The 15,596-nt window shown below is 35.5% G+C and overlaps 1 protein-coding gene across 2 annotated transcripts in view; it reads right to left on the bottom strand.

The window, feature by feature from the left end:
* Positions 1 to 1,447: 1,447 nt before the first annotated feature.
* LOC132552164 (general transcription factor 3C polypeptide 3-like) overlaps positions 1,448 to 15,596 on the bottom strand; it is a 61,649-nt gene continuing 47,500 nt past the window's right edge. The window contains exons 27-28 of one of the 2 annotated variants that reach the window (XR_009554319.1): positions 9,097 to 9,186; positions 1,448 to 2,606 (exon numbers count right to left, since the gene is read on the bottom strand). The gene's annotated coding sequence lies outside the window, so the exon portion shown is untranslated. The remainder of the gene's footprint in view (positions 2,607 to 9,096; positions 9,187 to 15,596) is intronic. The other variant, XM_060216306.1, reaches the window with a different exon arrangement.

Here is a 15,596-nt window from a genome sequence, read left to right as displayed (position 1 = left end):
TCATTAGGGATAATTCAAAATTATTCAGTCCAAATTCTTCAAGACATGTTGGGAGTAATGTTGGTATAACCTTAGCCGAACTTTTTAGGGGCCATGACCCTGTCCCTGAAACCATAAAATTTCAAATCAAAGAAATGGTTGCCCTGACGGCAGCAATTGGTTATTTTGACCGTTTGGTCACCTAAAAGGTTAACAGATGAGCGATGACCGATTTAGGTCATTAAGACCTATGCTCTTGTGACCTAACAAGTGAATGGATGTTCATCCATACAACAACACATACAATGTAGCTTTGATGGGTTAAGACTAAACATTGGTGTGTTGATGAACACAGACATCTTGCCTTTAATGGTAGGAGTAAAAAACTTACAGTTACAAAACAATTCAGCTTTCAAAATTTGAAAATGAGATGCTCTTGCTTATAACCATAAAGCAGCTTTGGTGACAATGGCACTTGTTATTTTATTGAACAGTTTAAGGTTTTGACACCGCCTGAAAATTAACACCTATGTGGCAACTCTGTTGAAACTTAAAACAAAATGTCTGAAGGCCTCCCCTAAGGTCCTAATAGCAGTCTGCCCAAAGGCCCTAATGGCTAACAACTTTCCCTGTGTGCCTAATGGCTAATAGTCTGCTCCGTGTTCCTAACGGCTAACAGTCTGCCCCGTGTCCTTAATGGCTAACAGCCTGCCCTGTGTTCCTAATGGCTAACAGTCTGCCTTGTGTCCCTAACGGCTAACAGTATGTCCTGTGTCCCTAACGGCTAACAGTCTGTCCTGTGTCCCTAACGGCTAACAGCCTGCCCCATGCCTTTATGATTTCGGGATGAATAAGATTTTCATCAACATTTCTTGAGGAATTTTCAAATTTGATATCACTAGGACCAAAAAAAAAAGATGGGGGAAAAGATTAGATTTTGAAGAACAAAAATGATAAAGATCAAACAATTTTGGGTTGTAAGCAATAAGACTTTGATCAACTGAAAGCAATATTTTAACTCTATATAGAGAAGTTTTAGTTTCTACTAGTAATACACAAATATAGGAATGTAGAGTGTGGGAAGGACAAAGTGACATTCAAGTTTGGTGAATTTGTAAGGACAGGACACTACAGTTAAGGGGAGAGAACAGTTGACATTCCCTAGTTAGATGTAACAGTGACAACAAGCATTAATAACTTGTTGTATCTGTACATCCTATGAGACAATTCTGAATTTAAAAAAAAGAAACATTTGTATATTCCTTACATTAGAAATTCACTAATTTCAAATAGGTTTTTTGAAAACATCTTCAACCCAAACTCGAAAAACTCAGGTCCTTTCAACATGCAGGGATATATTTCCTTAGAACTTGGTGAACTTAGAATCACTGTAGGATTTTAAGTTAAAGTTTTCAGCACACATATATTTCCTTTTATAGTCTGAAAAAGGCCAAACATGAACTCGGTATTAATGTAGGATTTTTATTTCGAGTTTTCAGCACATACAAGACAACACTGACCCAAAAATAGATATCACATATGCACATGCATAATGACTGCAATCTTAAGTGTTTTAATGAAAAAATACCTTCTTGTCTGTTTGCATCACAGACCACAACAGCAATAGAAACTTGGGTGTAAATGTGATATAGAACATATGCAAGTCATGTCTCTTTTCTGTACGTAATTCTAAACTGGAGTTTCATTAAATAACTTTTCTTTCACTTCTGAATTATCAATATAACCTTGGTTATGATTTTCTTTTGAAAGCATTTTAAAATTCGGAGATATTTTACTGCAACCCTTTGAAGGTAGTTTCATTAAGTGGCACATATACGCCAAATTCTGATACTGGGGCTGGCGGAATTGGTCCCGTATGACGTAGTCATGGTAATAACTCCTGAACTCTGCTTCCTGTCTCTCTCGTCGTATGTACTTCACCATGAGAATCACTATGCTACATGCATAAAACAGCAGCACGGTAATGATGTAAAACAGTGCATCATTGGCATCTTTGGTAGGATGCACTGTGGAGATTTCCAAGTCAGGGGAGGTAACCATGTCCTTTTTCAAGGTTTCCATCAGCAAAGATCCACATTTTGCAGATGTTGTGTTTTCCATTGGAGCAAAGTCAATCATGGCACTTACAGGTGAGGATTTATATAACATGTGTCTTGATCCATGTAAAAATGGCAGTCTTGTAATGCATACATCCTTTCATCTGTATTGTTGATAATGATGCCCAGTGGATTACCATACATGGTTCTTATCACAAATGTCTCACCTGGGAGACCGGCATTCATAATCAGAGTAACGAAACACTTGCGACCGTTATTGACTAAGGTACCGTGTCTACTGACCCAGCCTTATCACCAGGATCCTACTCCACACAAGTTCATCATTACTCTGATATTTGGTGGCCCAATGACTGGTCTAACCAATGTATCCTACATGCAGTGAGTCCATGTAGTTGGACATTAACAGTAGGTACCACCAAGGTTTACTGAACACAGAGTTAAAACATCACAATGACTTTCTTCATCTCTGAAATCTGGTTTCCTTGGTTTCGTCACTGTAAATTCCAGCAATTTGTCTCGGTCATCAGCTCTGCCTTGAGCATATAATTCCTGTAAGAAAAAAAAATCTTATATTACATACATGTTAAAGTGTTTCATATGTTACATGCTTTATAAAGGAGAAGAAACAAAGCTAATAACCCTGTTGATGCATAAAATCAGATGAGTCTCGGTTTAAAAGTTTAAATGGACATTTTTGCTCTTAATCACAGAGGCAGATTTATCTTGCCAACACCAATCTGTCAGAGCATATCACAACAATGTTCCTGGAGTTGTAACAGTAACTACAAAATTAGAAATACGTCAGAGATCTGAAATGATGAAATTTATACTTTTCAATCTAACTTCATATTGTTACTGTTAAAGCTCAAATTAATTTAAATGCACAAAATAAAATCCGATCCCAAAGTGATGCATCCGACCCTTCCAATTGGTCGGTCTTTCCTTAAAAGTTTGTTTCTACCATTTCCTTTGTTCTCGCTTTATATTGATGATTTGAATTTTCCTGTTGAGAAAAAGTGATAGTAATAATAAGTTGAAATAACCCTGAGTTGTTCTGGACTTAGTGTTTGTGAATTTGGGGGTGTTACATTTTCACCTCCGTTTAAAATTTAACCAATGGAGTTTATATATAAACTTTATTTATTTTACAACAATTGTGAAACAAGTTATGTCAACTTATACTAATCACTCCTGTTGGTCCGGATGTAAGCGTGAGGGGTCTTCTTGTGGGAGGAAACCGGAGTACCCGGGGAAAACCCACATGGTCGGGCAGGTGACCCCTTACCTTTTCACGTCCGTTCCGGGAATCGGTTAGGTGAAAGGTGAGTGCGTTACCACTGCGCCACCCGACCACCCTCAAAATGGAGTTTAGCTAAGACCTGACATTCATTTGTCTGTCATTTAGTTTTTCTTATCAGTTTCCAATATCAAAATATCATGACTACCAACCGTGAGGTACCTACATATGAAATTTGAGAAAGATCCATCCAGTGCTTCTAAAGAAATTGCGATAACAAAACTTCATTGTCAAGATCATAAACGATTAACTGTCAGCCTTTTTGTCTTCTCATTAAGTCCGAAAATCAAATGGGTACAAGAGACCACGGAAAACCTTCTTATGAAATCTGAGAAAGTTCCACTCATTACTTCTCCAGGACTACCAGTAAAGAGCCATTCACTATCAAAATCCAAGATTGCCGGTTGCCTGTCAGTCAAATTGTTGTTCTGATGTCCCAAAATCAAAAGTACACAAACTAGAGACCAATAAAAACCTTAAGATCTATCCAGTATTTTTCAAGAAATAGCGATAACAAACTTTCATCATTAAAATAATAATAATAATAACATACTTAATTCATATAGCGCCTTATCTAATTCGTTAGGATTACACTAAAGCGCTTTACATAAAAAATCCAAGTTGGCTGCCTGTCAGCACAACTATGGACCAAGGGGAAATTAGAAATTTGATAAAGAACCATTCAGCATTTCTCAAAAACCAGCAATAACAAGAATGGTTTAAAGACTGACAAAGGACAGATGGATGGAGAACAGACCACAAACCTTGGTAGGGTGATTTGAGCAGTTGTCCATCGGATAATGATTGATGTGGGTTAAAAGGGACAACATTGACTGCCATCTTGTGTTAATAATTACTATTTTCCTACATAAACTGTGAAGTGTATTTGATTCTACCATATCTGGGTCTGGAGAAGATGTTTTACGTTTTTACCAATTTGACTAATTTTTTGGCCAGACCCCACAATATCCTGGGGGTTGGACACCACATAATTCAGAATTGTCTGAACTCTAACTCCGTTTTGGGTTTGATCATCGACCTATTTGTACATATCATAATGAATCAGCTGACTTTTTGATCAATAAGTGTCATACATTGTTAGATCAGGTAACTTGTTCTATGTATCTAATACCATTGATCAATGGTAGAATTGATCTGAGGGTCGAAATATTGATCAAAAAGTCAGGTGAGGATCAAACCATTGAATAACACCAGTGTGAACATCACATTATTAAAGTTGTTCCTACACATGTCATTGAGATCCACGAAGAAAGATTCAACAGTTTCTGTCAAATATATTGCCACCAGAGACAATATTGAACTCTTGTGAATCTGTCACAGTATTGGTTGTTATGGTAAACTGTGGTAACATATAATCAATATGTGTGTGTGGGAATCCTGCCTGGTCATCAGACTAAAGACTGACAATGGTCATAAATCAGTCAGCACGCTTCAAACAAAATGCACAAGACATTAGCAGATCTTAGCGGTCTCTCGTCTGACCAGAACATACAAAGCCACAAAACAAACATGAATAATTATGTACCAGTCTTGGTTAGATGGAATAATTACAGTCACCAACAACACAAGTTACTGTATCATACCTCTATTCTGTCTCAGAACCGATGATGTTCTGAGTCCCTTGTTTTCACCTCAGGGACCAAAACAGTGTTTCAGAACCAATGATGTCTCCAGTCCCCTTTTTTTCACCTCAGGGACAAAAACAGAGTGTCTTAGAACCAATGATGTCACCGGTCCCTTTTTTTCACCTCAGGAACCAAAACAGAGTGTTGAAGAACCAATGATGTCTCCAGTCCCCTTTTTTTCACCTCAGGGACCAAAACAGAGTGTCTTAGAACCAATGATGTCACCAGTCCCCTTTCTTTCACCTCAGGGACCAAAACAGAGTTGTTCCATAACAAATGTTCCATCATAAAATCTGTTTGCTATGCTAATGTGGATAAATTAGAATTAGCAAACAGATTATATCTTTTTTCACTCTCTTTATATTCTTGTCCACCCGAATTCAGAATATCCTTCCCCCCCCCCCCCCCCCCCCCCTAAAAACAAAAATCCTATCATCATCTCAACAGAAATTGTAAACACTGTATAACTTAATAACACTTTTCCTGAAAGATTATTTAACCATCGAATTTCAAAATTAACAACTTTAAGAAATATTACTGTATATATATACTAATATATATTAAGAATGTATTTCATAGGAGTAACTTTTCACTTCATACCAATGAAATCCTGCCAACATTCTCGTCATCGAATGAATATTTTCGGCATACAAATCTGTATTGATTGTGAAATTCCTTACGAAGTGACTCTTCTTATAGTAAGGAATGTGAATGGATGTACTCTTTCTGACCAGAGTCTACAAATTTTTCACATTTTTTTTTACACGGTGCAGTTTATGGCTGCTCGACTACCAATTAGCGACATAGCACCAATCCTTTAAAAGTTCATAGATACATAAGGCAATAATGAACATCTACAGTACTTGTGACCGCCTCCACATCAGCCTGATAGGATTGGACTTCCTGTGTATATCTTGTGTAATAAGATCTCCTTCTACAATCACAGATTTAACACACCACCAAACACTAATATACTTATCGGAGAGGACGAAAGCCTCAGTTCAGAAGTGTTCTCAATCATCTTCAGATTCTACCGTGCAGTCACAGAGACTTGGAACACGTGAATTGCAAATAACACAAGAAGTACAGGAATTGCAAATGAATGAAATTACATGAATTTCAAATGAATCCATCAGCTGTACCGATACCTAGTAAAACAGTTCCTTTTAACATATCATCTACAGAAATTCATGCACAAATTTTTTAAAATTTTAAGTTTCACTCACTTCGTATTTCTTTCACAAATATTTCGTTATTTTTCCTCCGTTTTGTTTCAATAACAATATTGTACTTTATCTTAAAAGAAAATATTACTGATGTATTCAATTCAATATGTTGTGTAAAAAGATACAGCTCTGAATAGCATACTCCAATGCTTTTTGAAATTATAGCTGGTCCAACATAATGCTGAAGTATATGCAAAACACACCATCTGCTGAGTCCCCCACCGACTGTGAAATTACATGCCATGAATGCTTAGATGAAGAATTTGCACCAAATTAATTCTAGGCACTGAATATTTGACAAACCCACCATATTCAATGAGAAATAGTGTCATTGTTAGTATAGCAGATAAAGCTACTGGATGTATACAGAAGATTCTGAATCATTTGTAAATCCCATTTGGTGACACCAAGTACTCCATAGCAGTTAATATAAAACTGTTTGGTAGTATAAAAGTGAATAAATTCAGAAATATACATCTTGTTTGATGGACAAGTCTGTTTCTTCTTCATCTGATGTACCTACATGTATATTGAAGGTCAAAATGTCGGTCACAATGACCTACTTCTGGTAAACAATGCTGCCTCATCTTGGTTGACCCATGACTCAAGTATAAAGTTCCTAGCAGTGTAGGAGGCTGAGCACAGCCAATATTTTTATGTAGGTCAAAAAGAAGGTCAGGGAGACCTACTTTTAATAAATGACACACAGCGTCTATATCTCAAAGTTCCTAGCAGTGTAGGAGGCTGAGCACAGCCAATGTTTTTTTTATGTAGGTCAAAAAGAAGGTCAGAGAGACCTATTTTTGATACATGACACAGAACATCTATGTCCCAAGTATGCAGTTCTTGTGACAATAGTGTAGGACAAATATTCCTTTTATGAACAAAGGTGAAGATGTTGGTCACAATGACCTACTTTTCATACTCAACACATCTTGGTGAACCCTTGTCCAAAGAGTGAAGTTCCAGCTCTCTCTCTCTCTCTCTCTCTCTCTCTCTCTCTCTCTCTCTCTCTCTCTCTCTCTCTCTCTCTCTCTCTCTCTCCCTCTCCCTCTCTGATTCTGTGTATGTGTTGAGTTAATAAAACTGATAACTGTACTACCCAAAAGACAAGCCGTGTGAAGTAAAAATTAATTTTAAAAAACTAAACAAAAAGCTAGAACTCTGTAAATACTGTAATAAGGTCAAGTTCAAGGTTTTGTCACGTACAACAGATGAAATCATATTCACGAAATAACGATCCTATTAAAATACAGTGATCAGTTTGTGATTAGATAGAATGTACTTATTATTTCATCGAGGTTTCTCTGCCACGATTCTTACATTGCAGCCTGACTACATCTATCAACCTGTATCTACAAGTTTATCTCCATGTACCAACATGTTGTGGCAGGGCTGCCAAAGCCTGGTTAGAAATATGTAGACCCCACTTAACCAACCAATACACTAATGTTTAAACACAATGTACACAACTGGGAGGTTGAGCCAGTCTGTTATCTAAATTATCCACAATTTATAGCCCAAAATTAAGCTAAACATGGATATCTGATGAAATAATCCTTGTTTTATAACTTTATTATTTGTAACCACTCTAATACATTGTATAATTAGACACTGTAAAACAACTAAAGCTCATTGTTTAGTAATACAAAATTCAACATCCATCCCTAGCCAATTAAACCCAACATTAAACAGCAGGATTCTAATAGGTATAATAAAATTCATACATTTTTTTTTTGTTTCAAAAGTTGTCAAGTGTGACCTTTGACACTTTAACCTTGACTGACGGCCACCAAATTCTGATCTAGTGTTAAGATATGTAATACTATGGTGTGAATATTAATTAAATCTCATTTGAGGGGTAACATGAGAGGACATGTACTAAAGCCCTTTATTTCAAAAGAAGTCAACTTGACCTTTGGTCTTTTAATATTGACCAATAACCATCGGAGTCAAATCAGGTATAGAACTTGATAGAGCGATACTATGGTGTGAATATGATCCAAATTTGTCAAGGGATTCAAGAGGTGTCTTACCCTCAAACTTTTAATTTTAAAATTGGTCATATGTAACCTTTGACCCCTATAAAACTTGACAAATAACTACCAAAATCCAGTCAAGTGTTGAAAGTTATTTTGTTGTATCATGGTGTAAATATTATCTAAATCTGTCACCTGATTCATGAGACCTCTAAAACCTCTGAATTACAAGTGTTTTATTTTAAAAGTGTTAACTGTGACCTTGGACCTTTAGCAAATTGAATCTGGTGTTCCCACAACACAGAATATATTTGTAAATAATTTACTACAACAAAACATCACTTTTTCATATTGAGATTTCACTATCTTCTACTACACTTAAAAATACTTTTATCATAATTACAAATTACCAAATACTCTACTGCAGATCAATTTCAATTTAATCACACTGGGAATTCACCATATTACATTTCAACAAAAAATGACTTTACCGTGGTAATCAGAATCACATTGATAATTCAACACATTTCACTTCCATCAAATATCAATTGATCACCATGGTGATTTACCATATTTCACTTCAGGTAAAAATAAATTGTATCACACTAATAATTCACTATATTTCAATGCAGTTGAAATATTCATCTGAATTACAGATATTTCACCTGTTTTCCCTACAATGATAGAATACATTTTGCTATCAGCCTAATTTTCAAACAGTAAAGATATTTCTTCAGAATTTACTACATCAAAGATACCAGCTATATATATATTGTACAGATAGTTTCCAATCTCTGGTAAGAATATTACATTACCACAACGAAACATTGAATTTTACAAATACTTACAAATGATGGCATGATATCCTGCAAGACACTAAAAGGGCCTTACCTGTACTGAGCTACTAAAGTGATTTTCCCTGCAGAATATCACAGAAACCTAGTCTGTCATGCAACAGCTTGTTGGAGCTGGCTGCTGAGACTGGAAGGCAGAGACAGAGTGTTTTTGTTAGATAGCAGTGTTCAGGCACACAACCAGTCACTGATTTTAGTAGAAACACCCTCCCTCTCACACAATCAATACACTACCATTTCTCAACAGCCTCAAACTTTCAACAGATTTCTCCCTATCAAATCACACAGTTCAGACTGATAGTGATGAACTAAGGAGATGTTTGCCTTGTCTGTAACATCACTATTTTAATTCCTTAGAAAAATATGTTAATTTTACACCTATCAATTTTTTTCTTTCAACATTTTATAGAACTCATTTCCTTTGAAAATGAGGACATTAGTCTACATGATTTTATAATAGAGAGCAGGATATTTGCAAAAATTACATCTGGAAGGCAAGGATCTATGCTTATTAATGAAATACGCTGGCAGATGAATTACATGCAGTTTCCCACCAGATGCTTTATTCATCATAGACAATTGCACCTATAGATCTCTATACTTCTATCACTGATGTCACAGAAGAGCTTTCATTAAAGCCTATGCCATAACTTTCTAGTAACCAAGGATGTAGGGAGATTGTATACACAAAATTGACTGTAATTGAACACTGACTATAGTGTTTGTAGAATATAGAAAATAAGTACTATAGCAGAGAAATGTACAATGTGTCTAAAATAGATAAAGTTAGCAGGAGAGAAATTTATAGTGTCTAGAATAGAAAAAGTAAGTAGGAGAGAAATGTATAGTTTGTCTAGAATAGATAAAGTAAGTAGGAGAGAAATGTACAGTGTCTAGAATAGATAAAGTAAGTAGGAGAGAAATGTACAATGTGTCTAAAATAGATAAAGAGAGAAATGCAGTGAGTCTAGAAATGCAGAGAGAAATTTATAGTGTATCTAGAATAGATAAAGTAGGTCTGAGAGAAATGTACAGTGTGTCTAGAATAGATAAATTAGAGAGAAATTTATAGTGTGTCTAGAATAGATAAAGTAGAGAGAAATTACAGTGTGTCTAGAGTGTGTGTATCTAGAAAAGATAAAGTAGAGAGAAATTTATAGTGTGTCTAGAATAGATAAAGTAGAGAGAAATTTATAGTGTGTCTAAAAATAAAGAGAGAGAAATTTAGCAGGAAGAGAAATGTACAGTGTGTCTAGAATAGATAAATTAGAGAAATTTATAGTGTGTCTAGAATAGATAAAGTAGAGAGAAATTTATAGTGTGTCTAGAATAGATAAAGTAGAGAGAAATTTATAGTGTGTCTAAAATAGATAGAGAGAAATTTATAGTGTGTCAGGAGAGAGAGAATTTATAGTGTGTCTAGAATAGATAAAGTAGGTCTGAGAGAAATTTATAGTGTGTCTAGAATAGATAAAGTAGAGAGAAATTTATAGTGTGTCTAGAATAGATAAAGTAGAGAGAAATGTACAGTGTGTCTAGAATAGATAAAGTAGAGAGAAATTTATAGTGTATCTAGAATAGATAAAGTAGAGAGAAATTTATAGTGTGTCTAGAATAGATAAAGTAGAGAGAAATTTATAGTGTATCTAGAATAGATAAAGTAGGTCTGAGAGAAATGTACAGTGTGTCTAGAATAAAGTAAATAGGAGGAAAAATGCGTAACTCTTTAGTGATGGAAAAGGAGCAGTCTTTTTTGTTGTTTTGCTTTTTTCAGTGATCCCCTAAAAAACACATACACAGGCACACACACACAAAAAGAAAAAAAATTAAAAAAGGAGAGAGAGAGAGAGAGAGAGAAAAAAAATAAAGATAAGCAAGGATGCTGGAATGTTACATTGGTCACTCAATGCTATCTTTGAATGGGTTTCTAAAAGCCTTTCTTAGATCCCTTATCCAAGTGTATCTTGCGACATAGTTATATCATTTTTCCAAATATAGACTATAAGTAATCTTTCACCAGGGTCACTCCATCTGACAATGACTGGTCAATTAATCTAGGGTCTGTCTTGTAGTCAATAATGTTTTCTGAGAAAGCAGGTAATTTTCAGCGACAGCAGGCCAGTAAGAGTGGTAACAGAGAACAGCCAGACATATAATACAGCTTTAATGGTAGATGATTCCATCAGCTTTCAAACATAATCTTTCCATTCATAGTAATATGTTAGATTGATGATAGCACCCACAAGCTTATCTTAGCTTCTGTGGAGACCATTAATGTCTGGTTAATAAAAATATCCGGTATATTCCAATTTTATTAGTTTTATGGAGCTGTCTATTCCAGCAAGTTGAGCTGACATATTCGTCAGACCACAGTGGCTGTCTACGCTGTCATTGATCTATATTGACATTCAAATTGTGGCCACGTAAAGACCCGCTTATTACAGTTTATCTGCAGGGTTGCAATGATACTGTTTAATTTCCTGTGGTGATATTACCTGTAGAACCAGCATAGAACAGGTGTGGTTTTGTAAATCAAATCCTGTTGATCCTTTCATCCTGTTATACATCGTTGACAAAAACTCAGCAGTATTATATGTCGAGCCATTTCCACTTCTAAAATAACACAAGTCCTCCAGCATAACCAAAGATCCAAGAGGGATCTGGTATAGATCATCAATGATCTTGAACTCCTCTGATTTTTCTCTTTATTATTTTTATCTCACCGTTATGCCAATAGTCGACATGGGTAACAACACATGTCAAGAAGTTGATTTAGAAACAATAATTTGCCTGTTAAAAAAAAAAAATCCAAAAACCCTAAAATTCAAATATGACCTTGACCTGTATTAAGGTGACTTCTCATTTCATTTCAACTAATTATGCATTATTACGTCATCAGTAAATATTTGTAACAATCAGATGTGACATAAATTTCTGTTGTATATTTCCATTTCTATGTCCAGTAAAGGTGACCTTGACTTTTGAATTTGAAAATTAATTGAGAGCTAACCACTTCCTGTAAAGAAGAAGACATTCAACAGAATTTTCAGTTCATATTAATATTATGTCCTTGACCTTTGACCTCAGGACCAGAAAACTACTTACACACAACCTCTGCTTATGAAGAATCATGGGGTAAAGTTTGACTGCAATTGGCCCAACAGAGCTTGAGATATTGTGCAGAAAAAGAGGCAGACAACATCATTACTTTACCTGTATGAAGATGAAGCACCCTAACACAGGTATCTGTAATCATGTTGAAAAATTTCCCTTACATTGTTTTTTTTTTTTTTTTTTGAAGTGAACAAATTGTAAAATCTGATAATCAATACATAGTAATATTTTAAAAAATTTGTGGTATAAATTTGAAATTCAAAATGGCTACAATTCAAAATTCCATATGATTTTTCTATACATCACACCATCTGGCTATATGCTCCATTGCATATAGCTAAACACAATTTCCTAACTTTACCAAACCTTTAAAGTCTATAAAACAAACAGATGGAACATAAGGAAAACAAGAAAAAAACTTTCATTTTCACCTACAAAGTCTGATGACCATGGAACTAAATGACAATGAAGGGCCAAACAGTAGGCATCATCAAATTTTCTAAGCTCTTCATCAAGGAAGTAATGAAACGGAATACTAACTATTGAAGACACTAATAACTCACTACCAAGCACTGTGTTGTTAGTTACATCAGAAGGCATCTGATTTCCCTATAGTCATGGTAAGTAAGGACAGCTGGTAATTAATGACAAAGCACTATTTCACAGTAATTAAAATAAAAATATCAAAGTTCTCATGTTTACTGCTTGAGGATGCATCGCACAAAATTAAACCCAGAGAAATGATCCAAATAAGGACAACAGCGAAATATTTTACCCGGTAAACTAAACAACCACACAGAGTAACAATCTGAAATAAACACAAATCAAAGGGCATACTGACTCCAGCCAACATTACATAAACCACTGTTACACTCTCTTACAAAAAAATGTCATGTAATTGAGCTTAGCAGAGTCAAAAAAATCTGTGAAATTAAAGATAATGAACAGGGACATGTGAAATAAAACTAGACATACAATCAATGATTAGCCAGCGGTGATATGACAAATGTTAACAAGGTAACCACCTCCCCAAGAAAATCAATGTTTGGATAGACATTAATTAATGTGGACAAACAACAGACTGGCTGTCTAGGCTTACAGACTCATGACTACCCAGAATCTAACCGCTAGCCATGTATTTATTTATCTGCTTATTTCATACCTATACAACAGTATGCTGAGCTAGATCAATACAAACGATATGTAGAGATGATACTGAAAATAAAGGTGTTCCAATGTCATCAGAGTAATGCTACCAACTGATGGTTACTCATTACTAAGAATATAGACATGTGTAAAATGTCTTTGTGTTTCTAAACATTTCACAAAGACACCATGTAAAAGTAATAATGTATTTTATAGTAGATTTCAATAGAAATGTAAAAGTTAAAGTTCCATAGGGCCTGTATCAATAACAAGGTTTAGTTCATCTAAATTGTTTCATCTAAATTAAATGAAATGTAATTAGAAGATTTATATCCATTTCCTGAATTAGCCCCACTCCTCTGTCCAATCGGGGACCAGATGCACTGATTATACAATATCTCCTTCACTTAAAAATGCTTCACACCAAATTTGGAATATTGTCAATCATTCCTACAAAATAAGAATGATTTCAAAGAAATTTCATTCACTGACTGGGACCCACCCCTACCAAGCATGGTGGATAAGAATCACATCGTTTATAAGATAATTGTTTTCCCTTCACCTTAACTTGGACAGAATCCAGGCATTCCAAAAGAACAATAAGGACTTTAAAGAATTTGCTATATTTTCCCTTTTGGCCTCCACCCCTCCAAACCCAGAAGGTTGAGATGAAAAGTTTATGAATAGTTTTGTCCCCTTCACCAAAGGATGCTTCAGACCAAATTTAAGCAATATCTTATCATTCTTGCAGGAAAGATAGAATTCTTTAAAAAAAAAAAAAAAGACTATTTCCCCTATTGGACTCTGCCACAGGTGACAAAGACAAGCTGATTATACAAAGCTGATTCCTCTTCACCCAAGTATGTTTCAGATCTAATTTGGGGAAAATTTAACCATTCCCATAGAAGGAATAAGATTTTGATAAATTTGATCTGTTTCCCTTATTGGGCCTTGTCCTTTCCATACCAGGAGGCAGAGACCCGCCTTTTACATAAAATTGATTTCCCACTTCCTTAGGATGTGTCAAATCAAACTGGAATATAATCGAGGCATAATATCAAATTGGGCAAAACGAAGTAATTCCTACAGAAGTTGGATTTCCTAGAATTTGCCGTATTTCCTTCATTGGGACCTGATGCTGGATAGATGCTGGGCACTACACCATTACTGATGCCATTTGTCATCACATTGTTACAAAGCATACTGATATTGAAGACACAAGGCATCACATTGCTACAGAGCTTACTCATGATGGACAGATGCTGGGCATACCAGAACTTCCTAAAGACAAACAGACGCTGGGAATCGAACCACTATAGAACTGATGCCAAATAGAAGCCTGGCATCACACTATTACAAAACTTCCAGACAGATGCCAGGCATCACATCACTACATAATTTACTGATGTCAGACAGATGCCAGGCATCACATCACTACATAATTTACTGATGTCAGACAGATGCCAGGCATCACATCACTATAGAATTTTCTGATGTCAGACAGATGCCAGACATCACACTACTATAGAATTTATTGATGCCAAACAGATGTCAGGCATCAGATCACTACGGAATCTATTGATGGCAGACATATGACTGGCATCATCACATCCTTACAGAATTTACAAATGTCAGACAGATGCCAGGCATCACATCACTACAGAATCTATTGATGGCAGACATGCCAGGCATTATCACATCCTAACAAAATTTTACTGATGTCAGACAGATGCCAGGTATCACATCAATACAGAATCTATTGATGTCAGACAGATGCCAGGCATCACACCACTATAGAATTTACTAATGTCAGACAGATGCCAGGCATCACACCACCATAGAATTTACTAATGTCAGACAGATGCCACGATCACACCACTATAGAATTTTCTGATGCCAAACAGATGCCAGGCATCACATCTACTGATCCTTTTGCACTTTAGAGGCAGAAAACCATAAACAATCACCAGTACTAAAACTTTTCAATGCCCTATATCTCAGTGTGATTACTGTCTCATGCGATGTTATAGTAACCCTACCAGGTTTCCAAAAGATATCAGTTTAGCCAATGAATCATTTCTGTCAATTTAGATAAGACAAAACACATCACTCACTTGGTTATTCACCTGCCTGTATATATATTCTATAAATTAATCATCTCCTCCTGTGTGTATGATATCATCATTTGACAATATTCCAATGTTAGTTTTGCAGGTGTCAAGAGCAGGAACAAACCTTTTACTAAAAATACACCACAAGAAACAAAAACCCATCCAT

The sequence above is a fragment of the Ylistrum balloti genome, unplaced genomic scaffold, assembly GCF_031769215.1.
Source record: "Ylistrum balloti isolate Yb309-2 unplaced genomic scaffold, AGI_CSIRO_Ybal_v1 Utg370240, whole genome shotgun sequence".
Classification (NCBI taxonomy): domain Eukaryota; kingdom Metazoa; phylum Mollusca; class Bivalvia; order Pectinida; family Pectinidae; genus Ylistrum; species Ylistrum balloti.
This window is presented reverse-complemented; position numbering and strand designations above follow the sequence as displayed.